This window comes from Dipodomys merriami, unplaced genomic scaffold (genome assembly GCF_024711535.1).
Source record: "Dipodomys merriami isolate MVZ:Mamm:240054 unplaced genomic scaffold, mDipMer1.0.p SCAF_319, whole genome shotgun sequence".
NCBI lineage: Eukaryota > Metazoa > Chordata > Mammalia > Rodentia > Heteromyidae > Dipodomys > Dipodomys merriami.
This window is the reverse complement of record NW_027204704.1, coordinates 662847-681309: the sequence shown is the minus strand read 5'-3', so window position 1 is coordinate 681309 and position 18463 is coordinate 662847. Positions and strand designations below refer to the sequence as shown.

Genomic DNA, 18463 nt, shown 5'->3' with positions numbered 1-18463 from the left:
AATTGTAGTTTCTATTGAGGCACAGATCCTTTGAAAGAATGGAGGGCTGCCGGGGTAAGGCCCTTGAACCTACTTTGCCACTGTTGGTGTTTTTACTTTGTAAATTCAAGTTTCTTTCCTTTTGCCTTGCTGCTGGAAGTGCTCTGAAGTACAGCTTTGCATTCTATAGTCAGAGCCAAGAGGAAGAAGCCCAGTGTCTCTTCTTCAGAGGAACTTGGGAGCTGTAACTTGAAGCAATCTGAGTCGCCAGCCAAAGTCTGCCCTTACCATCTTTCACCAGTCTGAGGTTGAGGATATTTTTTGGCCTAATGGAATTGTGCTGCCATTAGCACTTGTTCCTGCAGGTGCAAGAAACTGGCTGAGAATCCTCTGGTTCTCTAGACAAGGAGAGTCTAGAGACTGAACCTAGAGATTCTGGCACTCACCCATGTGGCTTTATCAACTTGGTTTTTGTGCTTTGAAGCCAATGAATGGTAAACATTCCTTCTATATGTCTTATATAAACATAGTGATCTTCTTTTCACCCTCTGCACTTACTATGGTGTTTGAAACTTTCAAAATGCGCCTGGCACAGATATACTCCAATTATTGTGTCCTTTCTTGACAAATTACAATGTCTCCATTAATATAATTAGTCTATTTTACATCACTTAAAATGAGAGAGACTGGCTGGGCAGGTGGTTCAGTGGTAGAGTTCTTGCTTTGCATGAATGAGACCCTGAGTATGATTCCTCAGAACCACAGAAGCAGGAAAAGCTGGCAGTGCACTGTGGCTCAAGTAGTAGAGTGCTAGCTTTGAGTTTAGGAGCTTAGGAACAGTTCCCAGGCTCAGAGTTCAGGACCCACAACCAACAAGAAAGGAGAGAGAGAGAGAGACTTCCTATCTATGTATTCCAATTTAATTGTTAAAATATAATTTGAATACAATACAATGACCTTGATATATGTGTGCTTGTCCTGATACTTGAACTCAAGGTCTGGAAAATGACCATGAAATTATTTGGTTCAATTATAATGTTGTACCACTTAAGCCACACCTCCCCTTCCAGCTACTTTGGCTATTTTATTGGAGATAAGTCTCTCAGACATTCTTTTACCAATGGCTTCATTTTGTGATCCTTGTAGGGATCCATCATGTGCATCCCAGGGGACCACAAGCAGGCACAGGAGAAAGATTATTATAAGGTTTACTAGAAGGACCATATTTCCCAGGAGAGGGAGCACATGCATGTGTCTGTCTTCAGATAGCCACAGGAGCAGGGGGCAGGAAGTTAGGTAGGTGCAAGCTCAGCTAGGTGTCGGTAGAGGGAGGGAGTGGTCAGCAGTATGGAGGGAACTCTTGGTCTGGGAGGAGCTCAAGTCATGGTGGAGCTGAAGAGCAAAGGTGGGGATAATATTAACTTTCCTCAGATCTCAGTCTTCTGAGAAGCTAAGATTACAGCCATTAGACATGAGAGCCCAGTTACAATGTCCTCTTTTAAATTCAGGTTATATTCTAATAAAATAAGATGAAATAGAAAACTTGACAATTTTAAGGCAGATTGTTCAGTCACTAATGTGGATGAGGACAGTCCAAATCCCCAAACACACAAAAATATCCCACTTTGAAATGTGTAACACTCCTCATCTTAAGTATTGTGAATGTGAACATTTAGGCTACAATAAATACGTTTTAAGTTTTCTCTTTTTTTGGGGGGGGGGTTCTAGTCGTGGGGCCTGAACTCTGGGCCTGGGCGCTGTCCCTCAGTTCTTCAGCTCAAGTCTAGCCCTCTACCACTTGAGCCATAGTGCCATTTCTGGCTTTTTCTTTTTGCTTATGTGGTGCTGAGGAGTGCAACCCAGGGCCTCTGGCATGCAAGACAAGCATCTACCACTGAGCCACCTTCCCAGCTGCACTTTAATTTTTCAAAGAAAGAAAATATTCTTATGATATAGAAAACGCCAGTACTAATGTGCAAACACTTCTTTTAAAAGATTCTTATTGTGTTTCCTATCAAAAACAACCTCACTGAAGTAAACAGAATAAAATTTTACTTTTTGTAAATGTCACTGTAAAGTTCATGTATTTTATATTAACAATTACCATTGTGGGTAAATGGGAGAGGAAAAAAAAACAGAACGCTGGATAAAAGAATTTCCTGTGTCATCAACCAACAAGTATAAGCAAAAGCACATCCCTATATAATTTGTTTCATTTACATTTTATGGATCTACATTTTGGTGTGTATTTTCTGTTAATATTGTTTAGTAACACATAAGTTTAGTCTTCTGTGGATTTGTCATTACTGGATACTTTAATGTTCTACTTGATTCAGGAATGTTTCTTCTCCCAAAAGAAGGCTTTATGCTTTTCCAGCCCACCTATCATGTTCTGAGCAGGAACTTCTAGGGTAAAATCACACAGGTTCTTTCTGAATCTCATTTGGCTTCTCTCCAAGCCATGGTTCCAGAATCTTTATTCATTGTCAACAGCAAGAAAGAATGGCAGGTTCTCTGATGAGATTCTTTTACTTCTCACTGTTTGACATTCCATTTTATGAATCTAAGTGTTTACAAGATTGAAGAACATTAAAAAAAAGATTCAGCTTCAGGAACATGTTTATAAAAAAGCTAAAGATGGCTTGGAGATTTAGCAGATTATCAAAACTTGCCTTCTAAGTTAAGAGCAGCTTTGCTTTAGTTTGTTTCTCATTTTTTAATGTGAGGACAAAGTGGTCCCACTTGTTATGTGATTCAATGACACCTAGGAGGTAACTTCTCATGGAAGGTAAAGATTGGCTAGAAACTGGTCAGACATCACATCCTCATACACATTAGACTATCCTAATGAAGTTTTACTGGATTTGCTGAAATGGTGTGTTCAAACATAACTTTGATTGTTGTACAGGACTGAGTGTGTTATAAGTACTTCAATTGTCTCTGTAAATACTCTAGAACTGCTTTGTGGTATTTGTCTTTCTTGAAACTTAGGCTGTATTTTTGATGGTATTTATAGAAATCTCTGTTTTTCTCTAAGGTATGTACAAGTGTAGAAGTGCTGGACCATATTTCTATGTAATTCTATATTAAGTTCTTTTTAGGACACTTTGTGCCATCTTTGATACTTTTACATACTTGAGAGAAATGCACCAAGGTTCACATTGTTGTCACAACTTTCCTAGCTTTTGTTGGAGTTTGGATGGATTTTTGGTGTTTTTTTTTTAAACTATGGCCATACTAACATGTGTAAAATAGTTATTTTATTGTAATTTTGATTTGAATTATTATCATGATGATTGATTCTACTTTTATATTTTAATCAGCTATTTGTGTATGTCCTTTTTGGAAAAGTCTCTTCAATCTTTTTCCTATTTTAAAATTAGATTTTGTTGTGTGGGGGTTACTTGTAGGATTTTCTTTATATTTTCTCATTCAGATTTGTTAGAAATCTATTTAAAGACATATGTAAATATTTTCTCCTACCATGCTTTTGCTTCTTCATTGATAGTTCTTTTCTTTATACAAGATTATGATTATGTGCACTTAATCTTGTTTGTTTTTTTTCTTTTTTGGTTTTGTATTTATTTTTTAATTTTTACTTATTATTTATTTTCTTGGCTTTGTTTTGTTTTGTTTTGTTTTTGGTCAGTTCTGGGGCCTGAACTCTGGGCCTGGGTGCTATCCCTCAGCTATTCAGCTCAAGGCTAGCACTCTACCACTTAAGCCACAGCACCCACTTCCAACTTTTTCTGCTTATGTGGTGCTGAGTAATGGAACCCAGGGCCTGATGCATTCGAGGCAAGCACTCTACCATTGAGCCACCTTCCTAGCCCTTATTCATTAATTTATTTATTGTCAGTCATGTGGCTTGAAGTCTGGGTCTGAGCTTGTGCCTCAGCCCATCAGTTCAAGCCTAGCACTCTACCACTTGGGCCACTGCACCACTTCTGGCTTTCTGGTGCTTCATTGGAGATAAGATTTCACAGGTTTTCCTGCCCAGGCTGGCTTTGAACCATGGTCCTCAGATCTGACTCTCCTGAGTAGTTAGGATTCCAGGTGTGAGCCCCCAGAGCCTGGCACTTGTTTGTTTGCCTCTTTGTTGCATGAGTCACTTTTGGTGTCTTATTTAAGATTTACTGTCAAATCTAATGCCAGAAGGCTTTCTTCCTCTCCTGTCTTCTCCTCCTCCTTTCCCTTTTCCTCTTTTTCCCTTCTCTCCACTACTCTCTTGGTCTCCTCTTCTTCCACCTTTTCCCTGACTTTTGGCTTCCCTTCTCTCTCTCCTCCACTCATTTTCTTTTCTCTTTATGTCTGAGATGAAGACTTGCCAGTTTTCACAACAATTAGTTTTCTAATTTAGAAACACATGTAATACACATAACTCAGACTCCACCATAGGTTTCTAGAGGTACTATTGGAGCTTGAACTCCAGGTCTCACAGTCAGTCAGCTTCACTCACTGTTGGCACTATCACTTGAGTCTCACCTCTAACCTGTTCATTAGCTGCTTAATTTGAGTTGTCTATCTAAGCTGGCTTCCAGACCTCAGTTTCCTCCTTAATAGTTAGGGTTAAATGACAGTCTTGATCCAGAAGTGCTTGTCTTGTTTTTTCTTACCTCAACATTTAACATTAACACTTAATTGAATACTACAATGAAACAGATTATTGTTATTGGTTTATGTAGAATTAATTAATAAACTGAAATAGTTTATCTTTCCATTTAAGTGTTGCATTATATGTCTAATAATTGAAACTGTTCTTCTAACTATGGTAGATTTTGATCACCAAGCAAATGGTTTATGCTGGAGGTATTATTTTATTATTAATGTAATTTAATGTTATTATGGAGGTAATGCATACAGAGATTAATACTTTTATTTTTATACAGTGTCTTCCATTCCTTCACTCTCTCCCAATCCCTCCCTCCTATCTCTACTCTTGAGTTGTATACTATATTTTCATCTGCCTATATCCCTCAAATTCTGTGGCTCTGCCACACCCTCCAGAAGATATACATGTGAATACACCATACATAATTGAAAGCACTTGTATTATTTCACAACTGAATTAAGAGTGTGGCTCCCTTTAATATTCTATAAATCATAGTGATAGCATACATTTGTTACAGATCCATTCTAGTTTCCATCTGTTTGTTTGACTGATAGATCATTAGAAACATATTGTTGGATTTTATTGTGTTTATAACATAGATTTCTTTCTCATACTGATTTCTGAAGAGCTAAAGTAACTCTATTTTAAGATCAAGCCCCTTGAGCTGTGCTGCCCTCCGAGTAACCACGAAAGAGAGCTGTGCTGCCAAAGGAAAAAATAGTTCTCAGAAAAACCGCAGATTGCTACCAACCCTGCCCAACCTTAAGGAACAGAACAGTTGCCCAGGTATTCCATCAGAAAAAGGGAAGTACAGTCAGGGTGTACTTAAACCCCCTGAACTTATGAACTTGCTTGTGTGGAAACCCCCCTGAACTTGCTTGTGTGGAAACACCCTGAACTTGTGAACTTGTTTAATACTATAAAAGTTGTACTAATTTTGTGCTCGGGGCCTCTGAGCATTACCAGTTACTGAGTGCACGGAGGACCAAGCTCAAGCTTGCAATAAACGACTCTTTGCTGTTTGCATTGATCATGGTCTCTGGTGGTCTGTAAGGGGGCATCTGAAACCAGGTACTTCAAATTTCTAGACAATTTGTCTTCAGATCTATTCTCAGTGTGTCTCTCTTGGTAAATATAACAGCATAGTTCTTTATAAACAGCACTTAGATAAAGATAATGCCTTCCACATGTGTGTGTGTGATGACCGTTTATCTGGTTGTTCAGTCATTAAGAGGAGTATTAGATGCCAGGCCCCGGTAGCTCACGCCTGTAATCCTAGCTACTCAGGAGGCTGAGATATGAGGATCACAGTTCAAAGCCAGCACGGGCAAGAATGTCCATGAGACTCTTATCTCCAATAAAGCACTAGAAAACCGGAAGTGGCAGTGTGGCTCAAGTGGTAGAGCACTCACCTTGATATCAAGAGTTGAGGGATACATGTTCCTGGATTGGAAAGATTAACATTGTGAAAATGGCAATACTTCCCAAGGCTATCTACAAATTCAACGCAATACCTATCAAAATTCCAACCACATTCTTCAAGGAAATAGAAGAGGCAATCCAAAAATTCATATGGAACAATAAAAGACCCCGAATAGAAAAAACGCTCCTCAACAGAAAGAACACTGCTGGAGGAATATCAATACCAAATTTCAAACTCTACTATAAAGCCATAGTAATCAAAACAGCTTGGTATTGGCATAAGAACAGACCTCAGGACCAATGGAATAGAATTGAAAACCCAGAAATGAACCTACAGACCTATAGCCATTTAATCTTCGATAAGGGATCTAAAACAATAGAATGGAAGAAAAACAACCTCTTCAGTAAATGGTGCTGGCAAAATTGGTTAACTACTTGTAGAAAACTAAAGCTAGATCCTTATATATCACCCTGCACCAGAATCAACTCCAAATGGATCAAAGACTGTGAACTCAAAGCACACACTCTGAAAACATTACAGGATGGAATAGGAGAAACCCTAGGTCTCCTTGGCTTAGGACGAAATTTTCTGAATAGAGACCCGGAAACACAACAAATCAAAGAAAGGTTGGACAAATGGGATTGCATAAAGTTGCAGAGCTTCTGCAGGGCAAATGACATAGCTAGCAAGATCAATAGAAAGCCCACGGATTGGGAGAAGATCTTTACTAGCCATACAACGGACAAGGGTCTCATATCTAAAATATACTTAGAACTCAAAAAATTAAACCCCCCAACAACAAATCCTCAAAGAAACAACTGCCCAATAAACAAGTGGGCGAAAGACTTAAAGAGAAACTTCTCTGAAGAAGAAAGAAGGATGGCCAATAGACACATGAAGAAATGTTCAACATCCCTAGCCATAAAAGAAATGCAAATCAAAACAACATTGAGATATCACCTCACTCCAGTTAGAACAGCAAAAATCAAGAACTCTAACAACAACAGATGCTGGAGGGGATGTGGACAGAAAGGAACCTTACTTCATTGTTGGTGGGAATGTAGACTTGTTCAACCACTTTGGAAAGCAGTATGGAGGTTCCTCAAAAGACTTCACATAGAACTCCCCTATGACCCAGCAATCCCACTTTTGGGCATTTACCCAAATGTTTACAAACAAGACCACACTAAAGCTACTAGCACAACTATGTTTATTGCAGCATTATTTACCATAGCTAAGATATGAACCAACCCAGATGCCCCTCAGTAGATGAATGGATCAAGAAAATGTGGCATATATACACAATGGAATTCTATGCCTCCATCAGAAAGAATGACATTGCCCCATTTGTTAGGAAATGGAAAAACTTGGAAAAAATTATATTAAGTGAAGTAAGCCAGGCCCAAAGAAACATAGGTCCCATGGTTTCCCTTATTTGTAATATCTAGTATATGTATGAGTCAAGCGGAAAAGGTCAGATAATGTGATGTCAGGAAAATGAACCCTTAGATATGTATTTTAATGTTTTTTTTCTTTCATGCATGTGTTTCTAACGCATTCATAAGATTGTCTCTTTGTTGCTTTGTATGTCCCTCCCCCACAGTATAACCCCTGCTTTCACTATATTTGATGTCAGTATAACTTGTGGAGTAGATGGGGAAAAACCAGTTGTTTAAGGATACAGGTGGACCTGTTGCAACAATGAGAAGTACAAGTTGTCATGTCCAAAACGAGCTTTACAACGTCGGTTGGGGGGGGTTGGGGGAAGGGGGGAAGGAGAAGGATTGGGATTGGGGGGGAGGGGGGAGGCTGGGAAGGGATGTGAAGGGTAAACAAAGGAGGAGGCTGCAATGCTTGGTAAGAAATGTACGCATTATCCTGCCCATGTAATTGTAACTCCTCTGTACAGTATGTTCACAAATAAAATAAAATTAAATTAAAAAAAAAAAGAGTTGAGGGATAGCATGCAAACCCTGAGTACAAGCCCCACGACCGACAAAAAAAAAAGAGGAGTATTAATTCTACAATCATAATTATAGATTAAAGAAATTAACATTCTTTGGCCTTTTAACCATACCTTTGTACACTACTTTTCAGAATAAAATTTTTATTATATAGATTGATGATATACCTGTTATTATCAATGCTCTGTATCTGTGGTAACGCAATTTGTGCTGATGTTTATTTCCTCTCATATTATCAGTATTTTACTTTTCATTATTGCTTTTTGCTTCAGGTATCATTATTGATTTATTTTGATTTCTTAATAATTAATGTATATTTCTTTGGATGGCTTATTGAGTTTTTTGAGTATATTTTCTTCAGTTTAAATCAGAAATTACCTGATATATTTAGTATTTTTAGATTATAATATAAATATGATTTCATTTTAGTAATTACTTTGCTATTTATTATGTTTGCTATTTATTATGTCTCATCTGATTCTTCTTTCTTAGTTTGCTTTCATGTAACCTACAGACAGCATTCTATACAGTGCAAATCACCTGTAATATAATTTCAGGCAATCTTCTATACACTGAAAATCACCTCTGATGCCTATTACATTTTAAATCCTACTAAATAGTTGTTATACTGCATGGTTCATGATAATGCCAGTTTTTTCAAAGGCTCCATGTTTACTATAGGTGCCATACTTTGTCAAGTATTTTGGTTCTATGGTTTGTTGAATCTGTGAAACAAACAAATATGTAAGGCCTAATATACTCCTTTGAAAATGCTACTAGAGGGGCTGGGAAGGTGACTCAGTGGTAGAGTGCTTGCCTTTCATGCATGAGGCCCTGGGTTCGATTGCTCAGCACCACATAAACAGAACAAGCTGGAAGTGGTGCTGTGGCTCAAGTGGTAGAGCACTAGCCTTGAGCTGAAGAGATAAGGGACAGAGCCCAGGCCCAAAGATCAAGCCCCGTGACTGATGAAAGCAAAAAGAAAAAAAAATGCTCTTATACAGTAGCTGTAACCTAATCTTGTAGTTTGAATGTTTTCTTTAATAAAGAAGTAACCCCAAGTAAATCGTTTAAATAGGGATGCAGGTGGACCCATTGCAACAATGAGATATACAAGTCGTTATGTCGAAAAACAACCTTTACAACTTTGGTGGCGGGGGAGGATTGGGTAGGAGGGTCGGGGGAATGGGCAGTGATGGGAAGGGGAAACTAAGGAGGAGGCTACAATGCTTGATAAGAAATGCTCATTATCTTGCCCATGTAATTGTAACCCCTCTGTACAGTATTTTCACAATAAAAAATAAATAAAATCTAAAAAAAAAAAGAAGTTACTACAAATTTTGTGTACAGAATAAAGACCATCCTTAGGATGAAGCACAGAACTTCTAAATATGTAAAACATGCATCATAATTGTTGCTATACTATAGAACTGCAAGAAAGTAAATTTTCCAAACAGTCTGATTTTCTTATAGTAGACATAGGTAGTTAAGTTACTGGAGGTACTGCATTGCATTATTACTAGGTACTCTAAGAGTTTACAATATTCTCACAATACTAGCCTATGACATTATATAATATAGTTACTTTTCAATGGAATAATCCCATTGAAAATCTGAATCAATTACACTTTTTAATTTTTTGTTGGTATTCTTTGAACATTGGTCCTCATATTTGCCAGGCAAGTACAGTACTAATTAATGCATATTACTAATCCACATATTTTGTTTTGATTATACCTATTTATATAGTGAATCTTCATGCTTTATGAATCATGAATATTGTGCTGTGTTTTCCCTTCACAAATCATTTTAGACAGATTACATTAAATATATATACATTCCTTTATATTATATATTCCTTTATATTATATCTATAAATTCCTTTATATTACCTACACATTTATAATTTTCATGTGTAGTTTCATGTTGACATCTTTCTTATTGTCTTGAAGCAGGATAAATTTCTTGTAACAGTTTTAGAGGGAGATGTGTTATTAATTAATTACCTTTCCTGAAAATACCCATAATCTGCATTTTTAGAAGTGTGAATTGACTAAGAAAGAAAAACTTAAACACAGAAAAATATTATTTTCCATCATAAAATATCATTATTACTTTCATAATACCTTAGAGAGAAAGGCATATAATTCTCATAAATCAATTCCTACTTTGCTATTTTAAAATCTTAAATTTAAAAACATAATGTGTTGTCTTTATAATGAAGAGTTTTTGGATATCAATTAAGTTTTTGTATTTTTTTTCCTATGAATCATTTTAGAGGTGCAAAAAAATAGATGCTGTGATTAAGTCTTTCCAGGATAAATCTCTGTGTGAAATAGTCACAACTACTGATACAGTTGAGGGAAGAGTGTGATTAGGAACAACTTTTATTTTGAGCTCAAAATATAAGGCAGAGCTGACTAGGACTAATGGGAACCCTGAAGGATGAGGACTAAGGATTTCAATGAACCTGATGAGATGCATGCCCAGGGTGTCTACTGAAGTTGAAGAACCCCACAGATATTTTGAGCATTTTTATCCAAAATTATGAGAATCCAAATGAGCTGCAACATTTGAATATAGTAGAGAACGGAAGGTAGTACAATAAGAGACCATATTCTTTAGACAGTATTGGAGGACACTCCAGTAAACATAATGAATATAGAGAAGAGTGTGATAATTCTACTCTCCTTCCCCAAGAAATATTTCAGGGAGGGAGGAAAACACCTGAATGTACTGTATGTGCAAAATCATTCCACTTAAGACCTACAGTAGGTCTGGGAAGGTGGCTCAGTGGTAGAGTGCTTGCCTTGCATGCCTGAGGCCCTGGGTTTAATTCCTCAGCACCACATTAGCAAAAAGAAAAAAGCCAGAAATGTCACTATGGCTCAAGTGGTAGAGCACTAGCCTTGAGCTGAAGAGCTGAGGGACAGCACCCAGGCCTAGAGTTCAGGCCCCCATGACTGGAGCAAAAAAAAAAAATACCTACAGTCAGTTCACATAAAAAAATGTACACAGGAGAGAATCTTTATATTTGTACTGGATTTGCAAAATCTTTCAATAAGGACATACACCTAACAAAACCTCAGAGGATGTATCCACAGGAGAAGCTTGATGAGCATCAGCAGTGTCCAAAATCTATGTCTGAGAAAACAGAACTGATTTTCCCTCCACAAGAGCCCACAGTAGAGAAACCCTATAAATATGAGGAATGTAAGAAAATTTGATGTACAAGTCAGTTCTCAGCACGCACCACAGAATTCACACAGAAGAGAAACCTTATTTTTTATTTTATTTTATTTTTATTTATTTGTTTTTTTGGGTCTGGTTGTGGGGCCTAACTCTGGGCCTGGGCGCTGTCCCTCAGCTCTTAAGCTCAAGGCTAGTGCTCTACCACTTGAGCCAAAGTGCCACTTCCGGCTTTTTTCTTTTTGCTTATGTGGTGCAGAGGAATCGAACCCAGGGCCTCATGCATTCAAGGCAAGCGCTCTACCACTGAGCCACGTTCCCAGCCCGAAACCTTATGAATGCAAGAAATGTAGAACTCACTTTGCATCAGAGAGCACACAGGAGACCAAAATTATGAATGTAACAAATGTGGAAAGTCTTTCCAAAATTAAGTCAAACCTTCATGTTCATTAGAGAATGAACATACGACTATCAGGAAAGTAGAAAGTCTTTCAACTGGAAGGTACAACTTGCATTTCATCAGAGAACACATAGAGGAGAGAAACCTTATGATTGCAACAAATGTGGAAAATCCTTCAAGCAGAGGTCACAGCTTTGCAGCCATAATAGAATTCACACAGGTGAGAAACCCTATGAATGTAACAAATGTTGAAAGTACTCCTGGAATTCAGATTGCAACACACATAAGAGAAATCACACAGGAGAGAAGCCTTATGAATGTCACAAATGTGGAAGTCCCTTCAGATTGAAATGAAAGCTTACTTTGCATCAGAGAACACACCCATGATAGAAACCTTATGCATGTTAAGAAATGGGTAAGTCCTTCACCCTGAATTCACACATCCATTCACCTATGAGGATTCACACACCTGAGAAACCTTAAGAATGTAATAAATGTGGGAAATCTCACCTGGAAGATAACTCATTTTGCATCAGAGAAACCAAACAGGTTACAACAAGTCTTACAGCTTGAACTTAGAGACTAGGCACTTTACAATTTTTAATTGGGCTTGGGTCTTGAACTCTGGGAATAGGCACTGGCCATGAGCTCTTCAGCTCAACGCTTCTGCTCTACCAGTTGAGGAGCCTCACCACTTCTGGTTTTCTGAGTTGTTTATTGCAGATAAGAGTCTCCTAATCTTTTCTTGCCCAGTCTTGCTATGAACCATGATCCTCAGATCTCAGTCTGCAGAGAAGGTAGGATTAGAGGCCTGAGACACTAGTGCCTAGCAACACTTTCCTGAATCATTTATTCTCAAGGCTAACAATGCTCTAGCACTTGAACCATAGCTACACTTGCACTTTCTTGTGATAAAGACAAGAGTCATAAGCATTTGGTTTTGGATTAGTAACCAAAAGGACTTCAGTGCTTACTTTATATTTAATTAATCACTAGTGATGAGCCTCTTATGATTGATTCACTCAGCCCATTTTTTTGTTCTGCTGAGTGAGTTATAATGAAACACTAGTGTCCCTGATGTGTTTTCTCACTTTCCTAGAGGGTGAAAGTGAGTTCTCAGGAGGATGAACACCTCCCTTCCACCACTACTATTCCTTTCTCCAGCTCCCTTTTGATAGTTGTACCAAAACACAATTAAGACATAGTAGCAGTAAAAAAAAATGTAATGTAAAATATTGGAAATATGTTAAAAATGAAGTGCAGAAGCTAGCTAGAAGATGGTTACAGGAATCCATAAATTGAGAGACACAAACAGATAGAAGTAGGATTGTTCTTAGATATTCGATAGGTAAAATACAGGTAAAAAGTGATCCTCATCATTTTGTATTCCACAAATAGGTAAATACAGTATTTTGAAGTATAACTGGATGTTGATCCATCATGTCTACAATCCTAGCTACTCTTGAGGCTGAGCTCTGAGGATCACAGTTCAAAGCCAGCTTGGGCAGGGAAGTCTGTGAGACACATATCTCAATTAATCACCAGACAAGCAGAAATGGTGCTGTGGCTTAAGTGGTAGAGTGCTCACCTTGAACGGAAGAGCACTGGGACCACTTAGGACCTATAGTTCAAGCTCAGGACCAGCACAAAAACAAACAAAAAATTCATTACTAAATACCACAAATAACATAGTACATGTAATAATATTTAAAGGTGCTGGACACAAGTGTCTCATGGTGGTAAACCTGAGATCTGAGGATTGAGCTTTCATCCAGCCCTTTCAGAAAAGTCAATGAAACTCTTATCTACAATTAATCACCTAAAAATACAGGAGTAGAAAGAGTGAAAGAGCCTTAAGATAAAATGGTCAGAGATACCACCCAGACAATGAGATCAATACCTAATATTGGTACTTTTAATATGATATATGGAAATAAATGCCAGTTTTAATAAGTGGGTGGAATTGTACAAAAATGCATACTGGCTCATGTGATTTTCACCCATATATATATAAATATAAATATATAGATATAGATAGATAGATAGATAGATAGATAGATAGATAGATAGATAGATAGATACATGTGTGTGTGTGTGTGTGTGTGTGTGTGTATAAAATCTTCAGAAAAAAAAATTTTTTTTTTTTTTGGGTCCGGTCATGGGGCGTGAACTCTGGGCCTGGACGCTGTCCCTCGGCTCTTCAGCTCAAGGCTAGCACTCTACCACTTGAGCCACAGCACCACTTCCGGCTTTTTTTTTTCTTTTTGCTTATGTGGTGCTGAGGAATCGAACCCAGGGCCTTGAGCATGCAAGACAAGTGCTCTACCACTGAGCCACCTTCCCAGCCCTCAGAAAAAATTTTTAAGAATGAAAAAACAACAGAAACATAGAATAAGTTCTCCTGTGGATGTAGGTAGCAGTTGGAACAGGGAGGGTGAGCAGACAGGGTAAAGGAGGTGAATATGGTTTTTTTAAAGTGTGTTTGTGTAGGTGTGTGTGTGTGTGTGTGTTATGTTTATCAATGAAACTTGCTGACATTGGTTTTTTTTTTTGTCTTCATTTACTCATTTGTTGTTGTTGATGATGATGTTGTTTGATATTCCTGGGGCTTAAACTCAGGGCTTAAGAACTGTTCCTGAATTTTGTTATGCTGAAGACCTTCACTCTCCCACTTGAGCTACAGCACCACCTCTAGGGGTGTTTGGTGGTTGTTGTTGCTTATTAGATACTGAGAAATCAAACCCAGTGTTCCATGTATGCTAGGCAAGCACTTTATCACTAAGCCATATTGCCAGCCCCAACCACACTATTTTAAGAAAGGGGGCAGGGCTGGGAGTGTGGCTCAGTGTTCCTGTGTTTCCCTTACATTCATGAGGCACTGGTTTTCATTCCTCAGCAGCACATCAGCTGAAAATTCATTGTGACATATCACCAATTAAATGCCAAAAAACTAGAAGTGACATTGTGGCTGGAAGTGGGAGCATGCACTTTAGTGAAAAGCTTAGGGAATATGTCAGGCCCTCCCTGAGTTTAAAGTTCTCACACAACAATTGAAAGAAAAAACAAATGGTCCCAAACAAACAAAAACCTAATTACTTGCTCAATGCCTTTGTTCTTCTATTTTTCTTTGTAGTTGTAACTGAATACTTCATGTCATTCCATTTTCTACTTTCTTCCTTTCACTTTGGGGGACTGAACCTTGGGAATTGCACATGGAAGGTGGATAGTACATACCAACACATTCTTTCTTCTTTTAACATAAAAAGTCAGCTTATAGGACAGGGAAGGTGGCTAAGTGGTACAGTGCTTGCATCACATGAATGAGGAGCTGGGTTCTATACCTCAGGTTCACATACCCAGAAAAAGCCAGAAGTGGTGCTGTGGCTCAAGTGGTAGAGTGCTACCCTTGAGCAAAAGCAGCTCAAGGACAGCACCTGAACCCTGAGATCAAGCCCGAGGACAAGCAAAACAAAAAGTCTGCTCATTGAAATTAGTAAATGCTTCCTCTGCAATAAGTGGCTTTAGTTCACTTCCAATAGTACTGTCTTTCCAGTGATTGCAGGGGACACTCACAGAACAGACCTCATGGCTCTGCTGTCACTTATAAACTAGCTGTTGTACAACAGTAAGCATCAACAGATACACTTCTGCCCTTATTATTTTGAACACAATGGGATTTGTAAGGGTTGGTAAAAATAAGTGAAGGAAACCGTTCCTTTTCACTTATTTGTTGTGATTGTAATGGATCTATCTTGCTGTGCACTCAAGTCCCATATTCTTGTCATTTGAGTTCTCTCAGAACTACTTTTCAATTTGTTTTCTTCTTAGGACACACACAAACACACACACATCCTGAAGAATTTATACGAGTACACCTAACAATTGTTTTACTACGAATGCTTCTTGTCCACAAGCAATTGTATCATCTACATAGGACAAGACTATTACATTAGGCCACTGACTTGTCTTACAGGTCCCTGTGTCCACAGTCAGCCCGGCAAGAAAAATATGAACAACTTGGCCCATGCTGCAGGTGCCATGCTGTGCTGGTGATGGACTGATGGGTAGCACAGGCCCTGCTCTGGGCTTCTCATTCCTGTCTCAAGGGGCTTGCCAGACTGGTCTCTTGCATGAAGACTTTGGCACTGCCCTCCTCTCCTCAGCTGGTTCCTTACCAAACTTTTCTTTTCTGTATCTTCCATTTTGAATTCTAGCCTAGACCATGAGCCCAACCAACTTCCACCACACCAGATAAAGTCTCCACATCAAACTTTTTGTAAGAAATATTTAAGTTAGAATGTTTTGGCTGGGTTTTGCTCAGACTTCACATACAAGTTAGGCAAAAGATGGTTGACTGTGGATGCTCCAGGTAGTCATGTACTCAAAGTACTGAGACTTCTATAACAAGAACTTTGTACAAGGGTGTAAGTGATCCAGAAAACTTAAAGAATAAAATTTAAAAGAAATTCAATATTCATTGATGGAACAGAAAAAAAATGTACACTTAATGTTAAGCTAATTATGGGAGGAAGAATGACCTAGAATTTGAGAATCATAAAGATATAAGTGTTCAAGGTAATGCAAGGGGGTCTTGGGTGGTCCCTGAGGGTCTAGTGAAAATCCTATGATAGCCTTGTTCAGTATCCACTGTGCTCAGTATCCCAGCTTCTGTCCCTTCCAGTCACTCTGAGGTGCATCATTCCAGGTTAACCTGAGGAAGAAAAAAGGTTCACCTAACATCCTGCTCTCTCCTTGGGGTCAAGATTGCTTGGGAACTGGAGGTTCTTGGATAAATACTTAGATCTCTGGAGAGCAGACTCTTCAGGGTCAAGACTTTGGGTCATATTAACTGACACTGATGATGATAACACAATTTTATCTAACATAAATATGATTTTATTTGTACACTTTATCCAGTAACATTCAATAGATGGCTGTTGAAAATAATCTAATTTAGAGCTGAAATCTTCATACAAAAGCAGAACTCTTCTAAGGCCTAACTTTGGAAATTACTACAGGATAAAAGTTGTGGTAGGACCCTTGACATTCTGAAAAATTATATAACTTAACCCACTCTTAGTGATTGGGTCTAGGGTGAATATGTACCCAAGTCATGGTTCACCACTTCTCTTCTCAGGACATAGGAGCTTTTAGAATGAGCTGAAACTAAATATCCTGTCACTCACCCCTTGGAGTGGCCTTGAAATAAAATGCAATCAGAAAGGGAAAAACAACAAAAATGCTTAAATACATCTGACAGCTCAGACTGAAAAGAGTATTTCTCCTGCATCTTTGTGCACCTAGCACAAGACCACAGTCTTCTCGTTCAAATATATTGGTATTCTGGGATCTTAATTCATCACTATTTGCCTCCTTCATTTCTTATGATACTGTTTCAAGTATACTGAAATATTTGGCCACATTTTATATGTTGAGATCTTTCATTGAAGGTCTCATTCCACTCCATACAGACATGGACTACATTGTCCTACACAGTAACTTGAACCTCTGCAAGGACCTATGAACTAGTCAGAAACATAAAGGTATATGCACGTCCATTCACATGACAAAAGATACCCAAATATTCATGACAATCTATCATTACCCTGGCTTATAAGACATTTCAATATCAACTTCAATTGAGGGACAATGACTATACCCTATGGAGTACATTAGGCTTACACAGGAATGATAACTTTTCTGCACAAGGAACAAAGAGCCCATTTTAAAAAATATCTTCCCTGGCTTTGGAGTTTTTCTACTCAGGCCTGGGTACTGTCCCTGAGCTTTTTAAATAAATGAACAAAAGTAATGATAGTCTATCAACTTGATTCACAGCACTACTTGTGGGAAATTTGGTGATAATTGGCGCTAACACCTTCACAGCATTTTCTACCTAGTTTGCCTTTCAATTGTTATCCTTAAAACTCATACTCTTGAGCAACTAAGAATTCAGATGTGTAGCACCAGTGCCCTGTTAGATCAGTAGATCTGAACTACTTGATTCAAGCAGGAATCATGGTTTCCACAGAATAGGACATAAAATTTATAACATCATATAGACATATGCAAAAGTCCTTTTGCAATCACTTGGTAAAGGACTGTTTACCTATCATTCTGTAAACCACATCCAAATTCTTCTACTAAGTATTTAGAAGAATGTATTGTTTGCACAGGTCATATTAGTAGTCCTCAGGTTGAATTCAGGGGGAAAATTTGTAAGTCTTCCTTTACTTTCCATGCCAGATGCCCTTTTCTACCACTCAGTTTTCACCTTACAGTCTTGCTTCTCTGCCTGGGCATTTCTAGACTAATTTTTATAATTACATGTCACAAGGAGCAAACAAGATAGGCACATATCACCAGGTCCACCCTTTTATTGATTAAGATACCATTTTCATGAAGGTTTTGCATAGGATGGCCTACAAATATTACCGTTCTAATTTAGCTTCCTGAGTAGCTAAGATTCCACACTTGAGGGAGTATAACTGGCTAGTTTTTAATTGCTGGTCTTATATTAAGTGAGCAGTAAGTCTCTTAAATTTTGAGCTTAACCAAAAGTATTGGCCAAGTGATAGTAATAAAAATGATTAAAGCAATAATTAAATATGTTATCATCAGACCTATGTTGAATGAATGAGGTATTTTGGTTCCCGCCTTTTAATTTCAGCTATATGACAGGCCTAGGTAGAAGGACTCCACTCTGTGAACCATCCCTTCTCAGAAAGCATCCAGTGTGTAAACATGGGAGAATGAGCTATTTCCAAATGCCTGGTGTATATGCCTCTGTGTGTGTGTGTGTGTGTGTGTGTGTGTGTGTGTGTGTGTGTGTGTGTGTGTGTGTGTGTGTGTGTGTGTGTGTGTGTGCAACAAGTAGGAAGGCCAAGGGCACAAGT

The 18463-nt window shown here is 38.2% G+C and overlaps 1 protein-coding gene across 1 annotated transcript in view; it reads right to left on the bottom strand.

Moving 5' to 3' along the window:
• The window catches only part of LOC138841395 (zinc finger protein 182-like), a 146993-nt gene that overhangs the window by 82674 nt on the left and 45856 nt on the right, over window positions 1–18463 (bottom strand). The gene's annotated exons all lie outside the window — the stretch shown is intronic.